General features: G+C 36.9%; 1 protein-coding gene across 2 annotated transcripts in view; it reads right to left on the reverse strand.

Moving 5' to 3' along the window:
* The window catches only part of CAMKMT (calmodulin-lysine N-methyltransferase), a 461851-nt gene that overhangs the window by 254369 nt on the left and 192834 nt on the right, over positions 1 to 14648 (reverse strand). The window lies entirely within an intron of this gene.

The raw sequence follows: 14648 nt of genomic DNA on the forward strand, positions 1-14648 counted from the left end.
AATGCCTCTTTAATTTTGCCCCATACTGTGACGGAGCCTTGAGCTCTGCATACAGGAAAGCTAGCAGCTGCTAAGTTCTATTCTGTTTATTATATTTGAATGGGTAAACGTAAGTTGATTGTTACCCAAAGCTTGAAAGAGTTTTTAACTCTCTGCAGAAAATGTGGCCCTTTGACCACTGTAGTATGTCCTCAGTGATTAGCTTTTATCTACAAAGTGAATTTCAGAATATTAAAAAAAACTATTCTGTAAAAACGTAGTTATAATAACCTAGTCATCATTAGCAGACCATTCTACCTTTTAAATACAAATTTTAAGAGAAATTTACCTATACTTTATTTTTTCTTTCCTTCAGTATTACTTAAATTCTACACTTTCTTCTAAAAAGGGGAGGGAGAGTGGTATTAGGATCAAATAGCCTGCATATCAAAGGATCGCCCTACTCTTGTTTTAAATGGGTTGATGAGAGAAAATGAACAGGTGCTACAGGTTACTCAGCTGTTCTGAAATTAAAGATTGATATTTTTCCTCTTGTTCTATTAGCAGACCTTTAGTGACATGTTAGCACTGGATAATGGTTGCAGCAGTTTAAGCCTCATGCTGTGATTTTTAACAGAAAGCCTAGCTACAGCAGCAAACAATGACATCCCCCCATAGCCAGTAACCTAATAAGGAAGGAGTTGCAGCCTCAGGCAGTTTGACTAAACAGCAAGAGAAATCTGACTTCCAATGTACTGACTCCTCTTTAAAGACAATGGCCTGGCTTAATTAACACTGTATTCATTTGTAACTCAATCAATTTAGAATTTTTGTCCTTTAACCATTGACTTTACCAGCTTAAAAAGGGAAAGAAGGCTCAAGCTGTTGGAAATCCCTGCTGATTTGTATAAACAGGCATTTCTGAACCAGCAATAGAATAAATAACCCTTGACATTAATTGCTAAGTTTTCCAAATGTCCAGGTAATCATTAAAACCATCTTTTACAAAAGAGAGTTCCATTGACTAGTTTAGGAATGAATAAACATAGGCTGCATTTAACATAATACCAAAATTGAAATTATTTTATCACACTCCTTGACTGGCAGTCATTACATTAAAAAAAAAAAGAGAAGCCTTGCCCAAAACATATTTATTTCAATGATTACTTCCTGTGGTAACCTAGTGGATTTTGGTCTAGTAAGTTTCTAGAATCTCGTAAATTTCATTTGGCCTATCTTGACCCCTTGGTTTTATTTTAACAGATATATACCACCATCTAAACAAAAACTAGGAGAAATACTAACTCAGATTATTATTCTCCATTGATTTTCATTTTAAAATACATGGTCAACAAATAAGGAAAGTTACTTAGATAAGATGCTAGACTAAGATAATATTTTGAATCCTCATAAGTGAGTATACAGTTTTAAGAGAAATAAAGAACATGATTAAAGCATTAGCTCAACTATTTTATGTAAATATTTGGTAAACATTTGCATTTTGTGCCTGGCAAAACCAACCACATAATATTTCCTGAATATCTCTGCACTGCCCCAAATTATGTACCTAAAAATTATAGAGTTTCTGAGAAAAAAAAGGTTGGGTCAGACCACTTAAAATTCTTAAAGCAGAACATAAATAAAAATAATAACAATTCTGATAAAAATACTGGATAGTATATCTCCTCCTTGCTACAGGTCCTAAAGGGCATTTGATGTTAAAGCCTTCATTAGTTCATTGGCTTTTGTTTTTGTTTCTGTTTTTTTGCCAGAGGGCAAGTGTACTCACCTGAGAGAGAAAGTGAGAAATCATGTTCCCAGAGGGTACGTCCTGGAATGATAGCCTCCAGATCCAGGACTCAAATCCTGGTTGATCATGTGGGAGTCCAGTGCCTTAATCTCCACCCCAACCACTGGCCCCAATTAATTCAATATTTCAATGGGGGGGGGGGTTGAATGTCTCTGTAGCCTTTCCTGTCCTTACATTACATGAGATGGCTTAACACTGAAAGGAATGAAAATTCTTAAAGTCACTAAAGAAGCAACTATTGGGTCCTTGGAAAAGTCATGACGCATTTTGCATAAAAAAAAATATATATGTCATGACTGATGACCCAATATTTACACTAAAAGAAAGCATTTCTGTAGATTTTCAGCTCTTAAGGTCTTCATAAAGTTCTTGACCCGAGGAACCAGCAGTTAGCATAATGGCTATGTCACTTGGACTCCCATGTAGTTGACCACGGTTCAAGTCCTGGACTGGGCGGCTTAAACTCACGCTGGGCGCGTGTGCATGTGTGCCCAAGATCCTGAGAGGAGAATGGAGGAGAAGGGATTGCAGCATGGCCATCTGCCCTGGGGGGTGATTTCTCGCTTTCTGTCTCTCTGGCGAGTGCATGCACCCTATAGCGGAAAAAAAAAAAAAAAACCTCTCCAAAAAAAGAAAAAAAAAAAGTTCTTGACCCAAATCACTTCAAGTAAACGATCAAATAATGGGAAAACTCCACATAAACTGACATAATTTCCATGTTACTCTTACTTCAGTCTCCTATTTACTCATTACTTTACATCAAAGAATTGTTATGATACATAAACCAGGTCCTCTTTTACAATAGTTAAGTACAACTTTTTTTTTTTTTTTTTTTTTTGGGGGGTTTTTTTTTAGGGAAGTGGCCCTTGCCAGGGAGACAGAGAGATAGAAAGCGAGAAATCTCTCCCCAGGGACTGCCATGCTGCAATCCCTTCTCCTCCATTCTCCTCTAGGGATCTTGGGCACGCATGCACACATGCCTGGTGTGAGTTTAAGACACTGGGTCTGGGACTCGAACCACAGTCGATTACATGGAAGTTCAGCGACATAGCCATTATGTCGACTGCTGGTCCCGGTGAGTAAGACTTTTAAAAGCTAATGAGGAGAAGCTGGCAGCTTGCATGGTGGTTAAGGGTGCTGGACTCCTACATGGCCAACCACGGTTCCAGTCCAGGACCCTGATAGCTTGCTTTCTCACTGACCATGCCTCCAGCCCCCAGTCGAATAAATAAATAAACTTAAATAAAATAATTCTTTTTTAAAAAATTAGCTAATGAGGATGAGGAGTAGAGAATGAAGGGAAACAATCTAAATTGTCTAATCTTGCACTCATCATCTGACCATTGGTCTAGATTTCCAGACTTAACTCCCATACACAGCTTACCAGATAAAGCCATGCCAGGAAGACCTTTCACTTAGTACCTGCCTCATGTATTCTAGAACTGCTCTCCTGAGTGTGCTGTCTCCTTGAATACCATCCTACTTCTAGGCCTGATGGTGTTCCCAACTCTTCCAGAAGACCTTCCTCCTACCTTCACTTTCCTCCTCTGACCACTTATCGTGCAACTAAACCATTTAGTTCCTTCTACGTAATTCCTTGAACTGCTAGTCAAGGGTGGACAGAGAGCTACAGAGAGAGAGAGAGAGACTTGGATGGTAAACAATTTGAATAGAATTCATTGTTGGCATTGTTCTCTGTTTTTTTTCTTTGTTAGGGATTACAAATCTCTAGCAGTATTTACGCATGGTAATAGCATATTTGCTTTCAGTTTTTCTAGTTGATTTTTGAGTGCCTTATATAGAAAAAATATATATTTGTATAGTGGCCATTCTACATTTGAATATACTTCAAATTTTTTATTTTTCTACATTTGAATAAGCTTCAAACGTTAAATGTAAAAACATGAAACTACATAAATACTATAGGAAAACATTGGGTAAATTCCTTTATAAACTAAGTGTAGTGAAAGGCTATGACTAAACTACAGGTGCAATAAATTTTGGGGGAAGGGGTACTAACCCAAGTAACTTTCTAACGCAGTTAGCTTCATACCTCAGTCAAAATACAAAAAGAACTGTAAACAAATACTGAATTCCAGTAAATAGGTTTGGCTTCTGCTGTGCTTATGGGTTACCAATTCTGAAACTATTTTCTATGTATTCTAGGATTCAGCAAATGAATAAAGAGGATAATGGGAACCAAATTTCTCACTAATAAAGGAGAGCTACAAATAAGAAAAGGGAATAAGCAAGGATGAACTCTGTGCTGTTAGGATTGGATTGGAGACATCAGTATGAGTTCATACATATAAATATAATTTTAAAAAATTTTGTCACTTGCGAGAGCCTGAAAGCAATTCCATCTCAGTAACTAGCACATCTAGAACCCATAACTGTGATCTAAATAACACTTTCCAACAACGAAGAACCAGTGTTCCTTCAAGAATTGGTTGGTTGCTTAGTTGGGGCAGGGAAAATACAAAGAACTTACAATACCTTGTTTTATTAGAAAGCAAAAAATATACAGAGAATGATTGCACCATGTCACAAGATAAAGCAGCTAGCTTTAAGGACTCCCTCAGAGCAAATCTGGGACAATTTAAGTATCACAGCAAATAATGAAAGCAAAAGATTTTAATCCACTGAATAGAACCAGAGTCCATGAATCCATGCTAGAACACACTTGTACATACAGACATGTATACATATTAATAAATACTTATGGGGGGATAAGAAGCTTTTTTTTTTTTAGTTCTTTTAAAAATTATTTGTTTTAATTTAATTAATTCATTCATTCATTTTATTTGGCCAGAGAGAGGGAGGGGAAAAGTGAGAGACAAGCTGCCAGGTTCAGCACTCGAACTGTCATCAGCCATGTGGGAGTCCAGCACTTTAACCCCTGTGTCACCTGCTGGCCCCAGGAAGCTCTTCCTTACAATAGACTGCCAACTAACAAATGCAGGACGAATGATTTGGCAACCATTATAATAATAATGGATTCAAGCATGATTCATCAATGTATGCTAAAGTGGGTGGGTGAGTTTGATAAGAAATAGTATATTTAAATAGTCTAAAAGTATCTCCTCATAATTACTTATTATTGGGTCATGCATTTTTGCATAGGAAAATATGTCATGACTTTCCCGATGACCTAATAATTATAAAAGGAAAAACTGTAACTGTACAGTGGAAAACCTGGAAGTCAGCATCTTTATTGTCATTAAGTGATTGGAGTCAATGTCACCAATGACAGGGTAGACCAATAATAAGCACCCCCAATACAAGGCACAGACAAAAGCATCGGCACTCCTGTGGCATGCCTGCTCAAAAGCTCTGAATCTGATCACAAAGAAACAGGAGACAAATCTAGACAGAAGGACAATCAACAAAATAACTGGTCTTTACTGTTCAAATATGTGAGAGTCAAAAGAGACGAAGGTTGAAGATCTGCTCTGGATTAAGAGACCAAATAGACATGGCTAGTAAATAAAATAAATGTTTGTAAACTGGATACTGATGTGGAGAAAAAAAAACTATAAAGAATATCAATGAGACAAGTGATGAAGTCTGAATATGGCTTATGGGTTAGATAATAGTTCTGTGCCAATATCAAATTTCTTGATTTTAATAACTGTACTGTGGCTATATAAGAGAATATTCATGTTCTTAGAATAATCCACACTGAACTATTTAGGATTACCCCTAAGGGATACCATGTCTGCAAATTACTTGCAAATGGTTTAGAAAAACAATACAGATAGATGGATAGATAGCTCTAAAGAGACAGAGAGATGTATTTCTCTCTCTCTCTCTCTCTCTCACACACACACACACACACAGGTGACCCTTTACCTAGGACATTCTGATTTATGTCTGTTTTATGCCTGTGGTCTTGACATGTTAATAGGACCTAAAAGTATCCAGATTTGGATAATAAATTATATGACCACCATATATGGCTTACATACATTTTTGTACTGAGTGTGTGTATATACACACACACACACACACACACATGTATATGAGAGAGAGAGAAAAAATGATAAAGTAAATGGGGCAGACAGACACAGTGTATCCAAGAAAGGGTATACAAGTATGAGTGAATGATACACAACTTTTCTTTGAAGCTAAAAATCCTAAAAGTATATGTATAAGGATACAATGTGTGTGTTTAAAAACATGGCCAGCATAGTACTCCCCTGGGGACAGTATCACAGACAATGATCATTTCCCAATGAGGAGACTCTGGGTCACTTGGAAAATAACTTTGAAGGAAAGACCAATCTGTCCCCAGGGAAAGGAAAGTCATCAAAATATATTGAGCATATTGGTCATGTTGGTGTTAAAAAAAAAAAAAAAAAAAAAAAAAAAAGCAAATGAGAACCAAAGAGATCAAATGGTCTACAGACAGAGAATCAATCATTCATATGGAGTGCCTTTTTGCAGAATGAAAACAAATAATCTGTAAGAGAAGATGATATTCAAAGATACTCTATGATGGCAAAGTAACCAGAGGTTTCACTTCATCCAGGATAGCCTAATTTATGCCTGTAATCTGGTATGTTATTAACAGGACCTAACAATGTCTAGCTTTGGTTGATAAATTATATGATCACTTTATGTCATGTATAGCCTTCCTTTTTGAACTGATCTTTATTTTATTACTTCTTTCTGACGCTAGGATCAGAAAGAGCCATACTCAGAAAATATAATGTACATGCAAACACACATGTATACCATGTACAGGATTATAGGAAGTCACTATGAGATCCTATCTTTGATTTCTATAACATAAGATTTGTTTTAATATCACTGAATAGTCCCTAAAACTATACTTTTCTGTCATCTATTTTCTAATACTTGAACTCCTCTAGCAGTTGCTTAGAATTATATGAACCACTTTTACACTGCTATAAGATAAAAATTATGCCGACCCTGTGGATTAGTGGTTAAGGGTCAGCTGCATGGTTCAAAGCTAGACTTGGTGGCTTGAGAAACATTTGGGTACATGCACATGTGTGTCCAAAATCCCAAAAGGAAAGAGAAATTGAGAAGTGACTGCAGCATGGTCATACCCCTTGGTAGGAGGGTGCTTCCTTCCACTTCCTCTCTCTCCCTCTCTATTGAGACATCTACCCTTTGTCAAAAATTTTTAAAGGGGGGGGGAATATGCAGAAATTATGCACTTTTAAATGTATTTTAAAACATTTGTTTTATTTTTCTGAAATATGATTGTAATATTATGAGACTCAAAGGTTTATCAAAATTGCTATCATAGGGACCAGCAATTAGCGCAATGGCTATGTCACTGGACTCCCACGTAGTCGACCGCGGTTCATGTCCTGGACCCAGTGGCTTATAAACTCACGCTGGGTGCATGCGCATGCGTACCCAAGATCCCAAGAGGAGAATGGGGGAGAGGGGATTACAGCATGGCCATCCCCCCTGGGGGGTGATTTCTCACTTTCTGTCTCTCTGTCTCTGTCTGGCGAGCGCATGCGCCCTATAGCAAAAACCTCTAAATAAATAAATAAATAAATAAATTGCTATCCTCTAGACAAACCTCAAGCAAAATAAAAACACCAGTTCATGCCACAAAGATTTGCAGTATTACTATTTATTTTACATAAAACAGATATGTATAATGATAATGAGCAAAAATCATAAAGTGGGAAGCCCTTGGAAAAAGGTATGAATGACTAAAATCAAAGAGTTGTTTCCTGTGACTAATAATGCTTTGGCCTCTGACAGAACTCTGCATATAATGTCAGCTGTCTTTCTCATTCAATTGAAATCTCTTATATCCACATCAGCACAGCAGTGTTAGTTGTGACCTGTCAGCCAGGACATTTAAAGAACCTTAAAACAGCTGGATTTTTACAAAGAAATCCTTTATAATGAGATTGTACAGTCTCGAATTATTCCACGGTATATTAAACAGGGCAAATTTAAAAAGGAAAACCACATAAAACATTGTGTAAGTATAGCCATATATTTCTGGGATTTGAACTCCATGTTACCCGTTGTATTCGACCCATTATTTAAAAAGAGACCTGCTCAAAATTGGACTTAATTCTTAAATTTAAAAATAGAATGGAACAAAAACTATTAAAATTCTATGGAATAATCTTTAAAAGAATAGATTACCTACCTAACCCTATAATCCAGAGAAGGAAGAATTATCTTCAGTTTGTCTCCTGACTAAACAATTAGATTTTGATAAGCCACATATTTTTAAAAAATCAACTTCTGTTCTTTACATATACATATATCGGGCTTTCAGCAAGTTCATATACACAACAAAGAAGATCCTTGTCATCTTGATCCCTCTAAGGCTACCACACTATCACATTATTAATAATAACTTTTGAAGAGAACCTACAGGTCTAGACAGTGGTGCAACGGTAAAGCATGACACTCTGCAAACCTGATCCATATGGTTAGGTTCCGAGACTGTATAAATGGCAACCTCCCTGATTACGCTAGGCACACATGTACCCATCACGCAGGGCTGGCCAAGGCTGGGAGTAATCGAGGCATCAAGACCCTGTTGGGGGTGCCTGTCTCTTTCTCTCTCATGGAAGAAATAAATAAACTTAAAAATATATAACCTAGGTTTGGGAATATTGTGAAATAGTCAGAGGTTATTCGTTGCAGGCATTTTAAATACTTCTCTACAAACTAAAATTCCAGAATTTTTCTTTTTTGAGAGATTTTTGCCAAAGGGTGTGTGCACTCACTGGAGAGACAGAGACAGACAGACAGAAAGTAAGATATCACCCCCACCCAAGGGGGATGGTTATGTCACAATCCCTTCTCCAACCCAAGGGGAATGGTTATGTCACAATCCCTTCTCCATCCTCCTCTTCGGACTTTGGGCACTTACACACATACACCCGGCATGAGTTTCAAGCTACTGGGTCTGGCACCCAAACCGTGGTCAACTATGTGGGAGTCATGCAATGTAACCATCCTTCTGTCTGCTGGTCCCAAAATTTCAGAATTTTAATAAAAATTTAGAGCCTGTGGCAAGATAGTTATGACATCTGAATCCCATAAACTATTTGAGTCCCAGATCCAGGGGTCTGAGAAACATACTGGGCATGCGTGTGTGTGTGTGCGGCCAAAATCTCAATAGGAGAGAGGAATGGAGGAGAAGGGATTACAGGGTGACCATACCTAAGTGGGCTGCTTGTTCACTTTCCCTTTCTCCCTCTCTCTCCGTCTCTCTCCCATAATCACACATGCTCTCTGGTAAATTATTTTTTTAAAAAAGAAAAGAAACAAAATCAGAAAGTAACTAATTTCTTAAAACACATCAGATGCCCTCCTCTTTTCTTTTCTCTAATATATTAGAGAGGGTCATTAGGAAGGCATATTATTCATGACCATCAATTTGCTTGTTTCAGCAATAGTGATATTACAAGTGATTGGCCCATTAAAAACCTTAAAAGTATCCAGTTGGAGAAAATGCACTGACTGAACAGCTGACAGAGTACAGTGCTGTTAGAATCATTCACATCAAACACATCATCAGTGATTTTCTCGACAAAATGCCAAAAATGTAGCTAATCTTTTCAGTTAAACAATGCTTTTAGAAGTGCCTTCAGAGTTAAAACGAATATCTAAAAATTCTTTCAAATGCTATAAGGCCATTAGTAGACTAACACATTTGTCAACAATTTAATTAAATATTTTTAAGTCATCTCAAAGTCACATAGTGGTTGATTTTTTTTGTTTTCAAAGCATCACACTTGTTATTGATATGCTATATAACAGATAATACATTCTGAATTTTTCTTTGTTTATTAACAAGCCCTTGTAATTAACTTGCTTTTAAATCATAAGTATGATACTATTTTAATTTCCCTCACATTCTCTACCCTATCATTTGAAATCACATTAAGCTGACTCTTAGAAGGCCACCTGGTGTAATACTATGACATTGAAGTGAGCTGTTCTGGTATGCAGGAAAATACTGACAGTCTTCTATGCTAAAATCCATTTCTCTCACTGATGACAGAACTAGGGGAAATTAATTTTTGCTATTCATAAATACCTGACAGGTTTAATGTAAATGTTTTGAAAAAGACCTCAGCATATGCTGCACATACATTACATATGCAGCATTGCACTGGAATATTGTATTTGAAACCCATTCAATTTCTAGATCACTACTACTGAAACTGTTGAAATTTCTCAAATTACTCACAGATTGCAATTTTCTCCATATACATGTAAATAACAACAGAAGTCCCCATGAAACCTTTCAGTCACTGGAAAAATCAGCAATTTGACACTTAGGACAAATTTCTTTGATAGGAATACTATGAAAATGCAGGTAAACCTGACAAATCACTAAGCGTTAGCCCAGCTCACCTCCTGCAGTCTGAGCTGAAGAACTTATTCCAAGGAGGTTTGGCTCATTGTTGTTGGGTTTTTTTTTTTTTTTTTTTTTTTTTTTTTTTTTTTTTTGTGAAAGGGTTGGCGGAACAGAAAGTGAGATATCACCCCCACCCAAGGGGGATGGTTATGTCACAATCCCTTCTCCATCCTCCTCTTCGGACTTTGGGCACTTACACACATACACCCGGCATGAGTTTCAAGCTACTGGGTCTGGCACCCAAACCGTGGTCAACTATGTGGGAGTCATGCAACGTAACCATCCTTCTGTCTGCTGGTCCCAAAATTTCAGAATTTTAATAAAAATTTAGAGCCTGTGGCAAGATAGTTATGACATCTGAATCCCATAAACTATTTGAGTCCCAGATCCAGGGGTCTGAGAAACATACTGGGCATGCGTGTGTGTGTGTGCGGCCAAAATCTCAATAGGAGAGAGGAATGGAGGAGAAGGGATTACAGGGTGACCATACCTAAGTGGGCTGCTTGTTCACTTTCCCTTTCTCCCTCTCTCTCCGTCTCTCTCCCATAATCACACATGCTCTCTGGTAAATTATTTTTTTAAAAAAGAAAAGAAACAAAATCAGAAAGTAACTAATTTCTTAAAACACATCAGATGCCCTCCTCTTTTCTTTTCTCTAATATATTAGAGAGGGTCATTAGGAAGGCATATTATTCATGACCATCAATTTGCTTGTTTCAGCAATAGTGATATTACAAGTGATTGGCCCATTAAAAACCTTAAAAGTATCCAGTTGGAGAAAATGCACTGACTGAACAGCTGACAGAGTACAGTGCTGTTAGAATCATTCACATCAAACACATCATCAGTGATTTTCTCGACAAAATGCCAAAAATGTAGCTAATCTTTTCAGTTAAACAATGCTTTTAGAAGTGCCTTCAGAGTTAAAACGAATATCTAAAAATTCTTTCAAATGCTATAAGGCCATTAGTAGACTAACACATTTGTCAACAATTTAATTAAATATTTTTAAGTCATCTCAAAGTCACATAGTGGTTGATTTTTTTTGTTTTCAAAGCATCACACTTGTTATTGATATGCTATATAACAGATAATACATTCTGAATTTTTCTTTGTTTATTAACAAGCCCTTGTAATTAACTTGCTTTTAAATCATAAGTATGATACTATTTTAATTTCCCTCACATTCTCTACCCTATCATTTGAAATCACATTAAGCTGACTCTTAGAAGGCCACCTGGTGTAATACTATGACATTGAAGTGAGCTGTTCTGGTATGCAGGAAAATACTGACAGTCTTCTATGCTAAAATCCATTTCTCTCACTGATGACAGAACTAGGGGAAATTAATTTTTGCTATTCATAAATACCTGACAGGTTTAATGTAAATGTTTTGAAAAAGACCTCAGCATATGCTGCACATACATTACATATGCAGCATTGCACTGGAATATTGTATTTGAAACCCATTCAATTTCTAGATCACTACTACTGAAACTGTTGAAATTTCTCAAATTACTCACAGATTGCAATTTTCTCCATATACATGTAAATAACAACAGAAGTCCCCATGAAACCTTTCAGTCACTGGAAAAATCAGCAATTTGACACTTAGGACAAATTTCTTTGATAGGAATACTATGAAAATGCAGGTAAACCTGACAAATCACTAAGCGTTAGCCCAGCTCACCTCCTGCAGTCTGAGCTGAAGAACTTATTCCAAGGAGGTTTGGCTCATTGTTGTTGGGTTTTTTTTTTTGTTTGTTTTTTGTTTTTTTTTAGATCTGGAAGGGCTGCTGCAGAATGACTGCCACCTCAGAAACAACTGTAGCCCAAAACAAATGGCTCAGAATTTCTTTCATAAAGTGAACATGTAATCATCCCTTAGGATATCATACAGAGATACATACTAACATGTTCATTTAGGCATGTATGCATAATAAAGCCTCCGTTCAGGCTCAACCCATTTTATGTAGTAGATCTACGCCTGAAAAATCATGTGTAACTACATAGGGAAGCTTTTTATTTAAGTAAGATCTATGTGGAAACCACTTAAAATGTAATCACCCATAACTGATTCAATTTTTAAATTTTATGTCCATTTTCAATTTTGAGCATCAATAGAAGAATAACTGTAATGGATAGAAACACATCAAATAGGTTAAAAATCTATTAGGTCATAATGACAGTAATAAAACAAACCAAGTGGGGTCAGCAGGTGGCATGGTGGTTAAGGCAGCTGGATTCCCATGTGGCCAACTGCAGTTTGAGTCCCAGATCCAGCAGCTTGAAAACCACAAGTAAATAAATAAATAAATATATAAAGAAATGTAAAAGAAATTCAAAAACAAAACAGAAAACAATCAAGTAAAAGCTGGTTAGTCTCCTTTGCGGTGTGCTAGGAGACCAATTCATTGTTCTGAAAACTGGTAAAGGAAAAGAAATCGAGTAGTTAATTTGCCTTTTCTATATGAAATGTACCTCAGGTAATTGATAAGAAAAAAATTTCTTTTATAGAAGGATTCCAGCTAATGAATGAAGAAAGATAAACACACTAGAATATCACCACTCTACAACCCCCTAATGAAATAATGGCCGCTAACAGAAAAAAAAACAGCGACAACTGGATACTTGGTAGAAAGAAAAATGCTGAGTGCTACCAATGAAATACATGAAATACTCTAGCCCCCCAAAATGAGAAGCAGATCAAGTTTCTTGAGTTAACTATCAGTTTACAGAAGGAAAAAAAATGCATTAGACAATACGTCAGTGACATGGTGAGCAAATCCTGAGTCCGAGAGACAGAATGAAGGACCTAGTTTCTCCATCAAATAAGAAGCAAGGAAGAAGAAGGAAAACTCTAGACAATAAAATGAGAGAATGCAATATAAAAATATTATTTGTATGTGACTCAAAACAGCTGACATTAGGGGAACCAGCAGTTAGCGTAATGGCTATGTCGCTGGACTCCCACGTAGTCGACCGCGGTTCGTGTCCCAGACCCGGTGGCTTAAAACTCACGCCGGGCGCGTGTGCGTGCGTGCCCAAGATCCTGAGAGGAGAATGGAAGAGAAGGAAATAAAATAATAATAATAAAAAAAACAGCTGACATTAAAAGTTTTAAGACACTGGGAAAATTTGAAAAATGTTTATTTAATGATATTTCAAAATTACTGGCAATTTTTAAGGTATAATAATGGTGTTGGTCAATAGTTTTTTTCTTCTCTGTTTTTTCTCCTAAATTTTGCTAGAGGGCACATGCTCACCAGAGAGAGAGAGAGAGAGAGAGAGGGAGAGAGAAAGCACATCCCATGGGGGTGGTCACACCATAATCTCTTCTCTATTTCTCCTTTCATGATTTGGGTCATGCACACACAAGAATCTGGCATATTTTTCAAGCTGCAGGATCTGGGATTTGAATCACACAGTTAGCCATGTGGGATCCAGCCACCTTAACCACCATCACCAGGTGGCCCCTCTTTCTCATTTTTTAAAGTTTATTTATTTCTCTTATGAAAGAGAAAGAGACAGAGAAAAGAGACAGACAGACAGACAGACAAGCACTCCCAATAAGGTCTCCATGCCATAATCCAACCCCATATTCAGCCAACATAAACCATGAGCACCCATAGGTGTACCTCGTGTACCCCAGCTGTGCTCAAAGAGGAATCCAGGACCTTTCCCACGTGGGCTCACTTATGTGTATTACCACTGTGCCACCACTTTGCTCCTGTTTTTTTTTTGTTGTTTGTTTGTTTTTTTATTCCTCTTAAAATATTTATCTTTTAAAATATATACTGAAACATGTGTAGATAAAATGCTATGTTTATGAATCGTTTCAAAATAATGCAGTTGGGGGTGATGGCAATGAATGGAAGACTTCATGAAAAGAGAATGGGACTTACACCACTGGCTCTCTTGCTCCCCAGTCTTTGGGCTTGGGAAAAAAACTATACCACCGACTTTCCTAGACCTTCAGCTTATAGACAGCAGGTAGTGGGACCTCCCAGCCTTCATAACTGTGTTACCCAATCTTCTATAAATCTCTTTCTATATATCTATATATACCCTATTGGTTTCATGTCTCTGGAGAACCCTAACTAATTTATGTCTGAATACAGGAAAAAGAAAATCAAAAATTACTTGTGAATGTCTTTATGAATTTTCTAAAACAATAGCGACAATTTCATAAGATTATTTACATCTGTACTCAATTTACTGATACAAAATTTCACTTTGAAATCTTGGGAAGAAGCATATTGCTTAAGACAAAAGGCTTTGAGGCCTGATAGATCCAAGTCTGAGCCATAACTGCTACTTACTAGTCACTGACCTCAATTAGTTATCCTCTCCCAGTCTCAGTTTCTCATCTATAAAATGAGTACAATTCCCACCAAAATAAGATAATGAGGTTCCTTTTGGCCCGAACCACCATCTTCCAGTAATTAACCAAAATGACGAACACAAAGGGAAAGA

The sequence above is a fragment of the Tupaia chinensis genome, unplaced genomic scaffold (genome assembly GCF_000334495.1).
Source record: "Tupaia chinensis unplaced genomic scaffold, TupChi_1.0 Scaffold000661_1, whole genome shotgun sequence".
Classification (NCBI taxonomy): Eukaryota; Metazoa; Chordata; class Mammalia; order Scandentia; family Tupaiidae; genus Tupaia; species Tupaia belangeri.